The sequence below is a fragment of the Fukomys damarensis genome, unplaced genomic scaffold (genome assembly GCF_012274545.1).
Source record: "Fukomys damarensis isolate Sample0158 unplaced genomic scaffold, DMR_v1.0_HiC HiC_scaffold_39, whole genome shotgun sequence".
In the NCBI taxonomy this organism is placed as follows: domain Eukaryota; kingdom Metazoa; phylum Chordata; class Mammalia; order Rodentia; family Bathyergidae; genus Fukomys; species Fukomys damarensis.
The window spans coordinates 9341682-9349513 of NW_022900951.1; positions in this window are offsets into that span (position 1 = coordinate 9341682).

Consider the following 7832-nt stretch of genomic DNA (forward strand, 5'->3'; position numbering starts at 1 on the left):
TCCTCTATGGTTCAATCTGCTTCTTTGCGAGCATAAGGTCCTCGGGGAACAGCTACATACAAGCCATAACATTCTGTCCTTGGCCCCCAAAAGTTTGCACACATCTCTTTATGAAAAATGCATTTTGTCAATCTTTAAGAATTGTTGAGTCCAAACAGCTCCAGGATTGCTGAAAAGTCCAAGTCCAAAGTCTTCTCTGAGACTTAAGACAAACTCTTACCTGAGCCTCTGTGAAAATCAAAAAGAAAGTTAGACACTTCCAACATAGGTGGTACAGGGTAAACATTTCCATTCCAAATAGGAGGAAGAGGGGGATAGAGACCAATGGGACCAAAGAAATACCAAAACCCAACAGAGCAAACATAAAATCCTATAGCTCTGTGTCCATTGGCCAGGACAAAGATGTGAGCTCCCAAGGGCTTAGGCAGCTCTGTCACTAAAGCAATGCCAGTTCCAGTTATGCTGTCTCTCGTGGAATGGCTTTTCTCACTGCCTACTGCTTTCCCTGTCTGATGTTATATGTTTCTGACATTTCCACTTTCCTGGCATCTTCACTATATTTTTGGGTCCAGTCTCACAGCTTCATGCACTGCCTTCTCAAGGACACACTTTCTGGCCTTCCAGACATTCTCCTGAAATCTGGGTAGAAGCTTGCCTTACACCACAAATTTTACATTCTACAAGCCTATAAAAACAGCACCACTTGGATGATGCCAAGGTCTGCCACTAGCTCCAGCAGCAGCCAGGCTACTTTGGATCATGGTTACAGAGTCCACTGAGTGCCTGGATGGCTGATCACCGTGAAGTGAATCACAGTGAGTCAATACTCATGGTAACCCTTCTGGAGCAGGGTACCCTGGAACTCTTTTCACAAATTAATGCTTTGTAGGGGCGGGGGATTTAGCTCAGTGGTGCTGCAGCCTGCCTCACAAGCACAAGGTCCTGAGTTTTATCCCCAGTACCAAAAAATTAAAAAAATGTAAAAGTTAATGCTTTGTAGTTTTGCGCCCTTGAGCCTGGGAAGGAAAGGATCTTTCTGATTCTTAAAGTGTGCTCAAGCCATTGTTTCTATTGTCCTTTTATAAAGTATTGGCTTCTTTTTAATGCTAACATTTCCTGCAACTATGCTGTCCTCTGCTGCAACTTTATAGGGTCTTTCTTGAAAAGAGTGAAAACTTTTTAAATGTGCTTTTTTGCTCCTTTTTCTCCATGTAAATCTCCCTACAAAGAAGTGAGAAGTATGCTTGCCCGTGGCCTGCCCTTAAAATTTCCTTCACTAGATTAATTGGTCAACTGTTCTTAACCTCAGTCTCCTGCGAAGTCTGAGAACATGAGCAAAATGAGAGAAATTTTCTGCCAGAGCATAACACATATGACCTAGAATCCAACTGCCGACTTTCTCTACTGAAACCTCCTATGCCTGATCTTTACAGTATCCTTTTTATTAACCTTCTGGTTTACTGAGCTCTGACCAGATTCTTCCACTAAGCTCAGTTTACAGCATTCTAGGGCTTCTCTAGCCAACATCGCCAAACCTTTCCAAACTCCTATGAACCATTTCCACAGGCTTCTAAATAATATGGTCCAGTATTAGTCCTGGCAATGACCCCTCTTCTCTGGTACCAAAATCTGTCTTAGTTAGGGTTCAGCAGAGGACTAAAATCAATATAAAACATATATATAATTATACAAGGGATTTATTAGATAGGCTTACAGAATCAGAAAGGGAGGAATCCCAGTGGGCCATCTGTGGAATCAGAAGTAGAGGAATCTAAAATGGACTTTTGAGCACTCAAGAACTGGAATATCAGTAGCAGTTCCAGGTTGAAGGTCTAGATACTCAATGGGGTCACTGGTGTGAGTCTGTGTCAAAAAGCTAAAAACTCTTTGTTGAGACGCTGTGCTGGAAGCCTGAAGGAACTGGGGATCAATATCCAAAGGCAATGGTGAAGCCTGGAGCTTCCGCCTAAAAAAGGGGACACATTTCCTTCTTAAATACTATCTACAACCACGTGACCAGTTACAGAAATAAGGATTATAACTGTCATGAGGATTTCTTTCTTGTTTTGTTAATGTGCTTATAACATAATGTTGATTGACAACATTGATTCTTAACTATTGTTAAGGCTATATTATAATATTTAAGTTATAGAATGTTATGAGAAGTATAAATATACAAAGAAAACTTTTGCCTCCTATACTGGAGAGGGAATTAGAGCATTTCTGTTTGTATGCAGGATAACTGTATCGTGCTAGGCATAATTATGAGCTTGTTATTGTATTTGGAGATTAAGCATGGTTAAGGAGATGTGTCTGGTTGTTAAATTGACAAGGGGGTGAATTGTGATCATTAATTGTAATATTTCAACTTGAGCAAGAACTGCCATATTAATTGTAGTATGTCAACTTGAGTAAGCTCTGGATATGTCTGTGGGTGATTGACATGGAAGCTACAGACTGAGGAAGGAAAACCCACTGGAAATGTGAGTGGCACTAACCAATAGGCTTATGGTCTGAATGGAATAAGAGGGGATAGAAGAAGGAAGTCTGCTCTGCCCCCTTTTGGAGGAGCTCTGGTCTTTGCCATTGCCTTCGGATGTTGGTCTCCAGTTCCTTTGGGTTTCCAGAGCAGACTCTTCAACAGACTGTTCCAACACAGGCTCTCGCTTTAGACACAGACTCATACTGGCGACTCTGCAGTAAGTTTCCAGGCCTTTGATCTTCAAATATTCCAGCTCTTGACCACAAAGATGGCCATTTTAGATTCCACTACCTCTGATCTTGCAAATGGCCATTGGGACTCCTCCCCTTTCTCATAATGGATAAAAATGTGATGTATACCAAAAGAAGCACTTGTTGTAGAACTTTTAGGGGCTTACTATTAGAGTTGGGTTTTTTGTTTGTTTGTTTAATGTATATTTTTACATCACTTAATATTTTAGTAATGTGACTTTCAGAGGCTATATAATATTCCAAAGTAATGACTGAAATCCAATATCTTTCAAAGAACCTAAAAGAATTTGACTTGACTTAAATACTAATCCCTTTACATTGCTATTGTATAGACCTCAAGGGATGAATTATGACTTTCGTTATTGCTGCTAAACCACTCTTCCCAGTATTCATATCATTGTGAAGTTTCATTCCATAGTGACTTTGGCCATGGCCAAGAAATGGGAAATTAGCAAGAATGATGCAAGCAAAGACTTGAGAAGCACTGGTACACTGGAGCATATCTGTCATGAAATGCTCACTCTACTGTAAAAAGAGCCCAAGTTAGCCATGCAGAAAGTAAAGGAGAAAGCAGTCACAGCCTCACAGGCTTCTGCACCAAGGTAACAGACACAAACAAATCCATCCCACTGCAACCTCATGGGTAACCTCAATTAAAGAGCTGCCCAGCAGAACTCCAGCCAATCCACAGAATTATGTGTATATAAAATGGTTGCAATGGTCTGCTCTTTTCCACAAAAATAAACAAAACATGGCAGTGTTTAATATGATTGGTTGCATCAAATGCAGAAAAGAAATTCTTAGCATCATGAACTTGAAGAGAACTTTTTGTTACCTAGTCAGATTGCTGAGGTCCTGGCTGCTTAGATGACTAGAAAAAAGAATATGGACAGTGGAATCAAGACATAAGTTGTAATCCAGCTTGGTTTATTACTAGTTGTATGATTCATTGAGCTTTAGCTTCCTTGTGAGCAAGTTAGGTGTATGCATATGTGTATGTGTGTGTGTGTGTGCAAATGTGTGTGTTGGTGTTTGGCGGTGGTGGCGGTGTTACTGGGGATCAAACCCAGGGCCTTTGCACTGAGCTCTCCCCAGCTCTGTGTTTTTTTGTTTTTTCATTTTTGAGACATGGTCTCACTGTGTAGTTCAGGTTAGCCTTTATCATGAAGATCCCCCTGCCTCAGCCTCTCAAGTGATGGTATTACAGTCATGTGCCACCATCCCTGGCTCATTCTTAAGTGTCATAAGTGGTGGTGCTTCTAACTTAAAGGAATTGTAAACAGGATAAAGTTATTGTTTAACAAGTAAACTGAGGCACAAAATTTTCAAGGAGTTTATGAGAGTAAACAGTGATTCACGATTCAAGAATCAGGCAGCTTAAAACCAAAAGTGGTTCAGGAACCCCATAGAGGGAATACAAAGGGAAAGCTTATATAGGAGAGGCACAGAAGTAAAGCAAAGAAAACGTTTGTTTGGTTATGGTTATACAGTTACCCTTTTTGATCTATCCCATTATAAAGCCCTTAGTTATAGCATTATAAGTGTGCTGACTGCTTCTGAATAAGTTCTGTTATTCTTTAGTATAGACATTTACAGAAGAAGCTCAAGTTAAGTTTCACCTATGTTTATAAATCTAGCAAGGTTGAAGTCACTTAGGAGGCCTAACTGGCTTGTCTCATCAGGGATATCTCAGGCCCGGACCCCATTTAATTAGCTAGCCATGTCTCTTGAATTGCCAGCAAGTGTCTTCCACCATACCTTGCTACTAACGAATCACTTATGGGTCTATAGAGACTAGATGGTGAGATATATTATGTGAATGCCCACCTCAGGCAAACTGCTCCTGAGTTTCCAAGACTGTAGATCACTCCATTACCTCCAGAAATAGCCTTTCTGCTTTGTAACCAAGTCACCTATTCTATTATTGGTATCAGGGGATTTTTTTTTTTCAGAACATCTGACCCTTTGGACTCATCTAGTGAATTCTAGCATATATTTGGGACCAGCTTTAAGCACAGAAAAAGTTTTTGTTATATTAATTTGCATGTCCTGTCAAGGACATCTTTAGAACACTTTCATTTCTTGGTAAAATGAAACTTAACAGAACTAAGCAGTGAAGTACTTCATATTTCAGTTTAAAAGGGGAATGAGAAACAGAAGGCAAGGTTAATTATGACACTGGGGTTTTACAATGCTAAAAATACACCATATAGAAAGGAATATGTAGGCTGTGTTCTTTTTCCACATGCCATTTACCTAGAGGCTCACAGCATCTGAAAATTTCTAATAAAGAATATTATTATTTAAAACATTTCCAGGACTGTATCTAATTGAAAGGGTTAAAACTTCAGACTTGCTATAAAAATACCATGATGTTTGTCGTTTAAGTCCTTCCTTTACATCATGCAGGCCCTGAGATAACAGCATCTGAGAGTAGGAACAACCACAGGAACTGGGGAGGCGTTGGGGTTACTACCTACCTATCACTCACATGCTCCCCCAAATCAAGCAACTTACATAAAGAAACCTGAGGCCTTATATGTCCACATGCTGAGACACAGCTGATGGACTCGAGCAATCTGACTAAGGGTTTTATTACACTTGCCATTAGTGAAGAAGCGCTTCCCCAGCTCTGGGAAAGTATGAGGTGGGACAGAAAACTATGGTGAATGTCCACATTTTAAAGTGTGTCACAGTAAAACACACAGTGCCATGGATCTCCTTTAAAATATTTCCCTTGCTTTGAACACACGTATCATTCTTGCCACTTTCTGAATCAGTTCTGGAAGTTCTCTTTCCTAAGTGTCTTTAGCTGTGCTGCAGTGGCTCCCTCAATTTCTTGAATAGATTTGAAACATTGACTTGTCATGGTCATTTTGACTTTAGGGAATAGCCGGAAATCACAGAGTACCTGATCAAGGTGGAGGAGGGCACACCCTCATGTTTTTACGACCCTGCCTTTGTTGCATGGCACTCAGCAGCACACATCACCATCTTTTTGATCACATTGAATAAAGACACTCACAAAAGAGCACTTCCAGAACTGCTTCAGAAAGTGGCAAGGACAATGGGTAAGCATGCTTGAAGTAAGAGGGAGGATTTTGAGAGGGATTAGTGGCAATGTGTCCTTTTTATGCTACATTTTAAAGTTTTAAAAAATCACTGTTTATTTTGGTCACATGGCAAGTATGCCACACTAAGTTTGTACCGAACCACTGAGGTGGATGGTAGAGCTGAGATTCCATCAGACCGAAGGCTCGGTGCTTGGCCATATACTTGTTCAATCAGCATTCTGGATATGGCTCACATCTGACCTTCCTTTCCACTTCAGAGACTTTATTCCAGAACAATTTGAATGTTTAAATCTCTAGATTACACTAGAGTGGACAGAAAAAATACTAGACATCCAGTTAAATTTGAATTTCACATAAGCCACAAATTATGTTTTAGAAGCAGCTGATCCCTATTGACCAAAGTTGGCACTATTACACTAAACCTTACCTACACAACAAGGACTGTTTCCTACCCACTTCATCTCGACCTCCAATGAAAGAAAAAATTCAGGGAGCCTTAGAAAACAAAGTAAAGGTGCCCCAGCCAATGAGAAGTCTACTCGAGCAAGATAAATAGGATAGCTGGATCATCTTCATCCAATGATTTCTATCCAGCTCACTTAGCTAGCTACAAGGGGCTGGGCCAATCACATAGGCACTCCTGTCACATATTCAGCCTGGGGTGGTTAACAGCACTAAGTGCGTGTGATCGAAGATCAGAAATGACCCTGTAATCCCAGCACTCGGGAGGCTGAGGCAGGAGGATCGCTGTGAGTTCGAGACCAGCCTGGGTTACATAGTGAGTTCCCCTTCAGTTTCAACTACATAGTGAGGCCCTGTCTCAAAAAACCAAAATCAAAACAAAACAAAACAAAAAAGATCCAAAATGACCCAAATGTCCATAATAGAGAAAAGGCCAAGTAAATTGTAAACTATCCAGACAATGCAACATTTTCTAGTTCTAAGAAAAGAATGTAGATACTCCCTAGATGAAGGTATAAAAAGAACTCCAAATTAAAAGAATCAAGACAGGAACAAAGTTTGTGCTAACAAATAATGCTAACGTGCAGGGGAAAAGGAGGAGCTAAGGATATGATTTTTTTGTTTGTTTGTTTGTTTGTTTTGCTCTTGTGCCTAAAGTAACCCTGGGAATGCAGGCAAGGGACTGAACGGAAATGGTTTCTTATAGGCATGGGATTGGGTGAGTGGCCCGTAGGTGTGGAAGATGTTTTGCTTTGTATCCATCTATGCATGTTTGTATGTGTGTGCATATGTACCTATGGATCTGCAGAGAAGAGGGCACCTGAGGATGCTACGATTAAAAAGACCCTTGACTGGTGCCTGCGAACTGGTTTGCATGAGGGCTCCCACCTTTGCCTGCTTCCAGACAGCATACAGATGCAGTGGGCACCCTGGGCGCTGCAGCACTTAACAAGCTTCCCTATTGGACAGTACGTGTGTCTCAACTGATTGTTAGAGGAATTAAGCAGGACCTGAGTGTGGCGGTCCAGCCGTCACAACACGAACATGCCTGAGTTGGGGAGTGAGGATTGAGAAAGGAAAGAACACTCAAGCCTGAGTGGAGACGAAGAGAAGTCTGATTTATTTCACAGAAAGAGCTCCTTTTATAGGTTCACAGCAACAGGAAGCTTTTAAGGGCACACAACAACCCAAAACACCAAGTCATTGTTTTTCAAAGACCGGATTTCCTGACTCTTACTGATAACATCAGATCTTTGGCTAACGAGCTTCCTGTTATGTCAGGGTCAAAGAGTCAAAACCAGCTTAACAAACAGTTTCCTTGAAGAGTAGCAAATGTTGATGCCTTAATTATACAAGAAGAAGTTATTTTCCAAATGTCAAACTCCAGTGGGCCATGACTGGGCCCCGACATATCCCCCTTTTTATTATATTTAGAGCAGGGACTTTCCCAGCTCAGCAGAAAGACTGTGCCTGTCTTAGGTGAGAAATGTCCAGAGAAATCCCTTACCCGTCATCAAGCCATGAGAATTCTGATACTCATGCTCTGTCTTAGGTTGGATATTT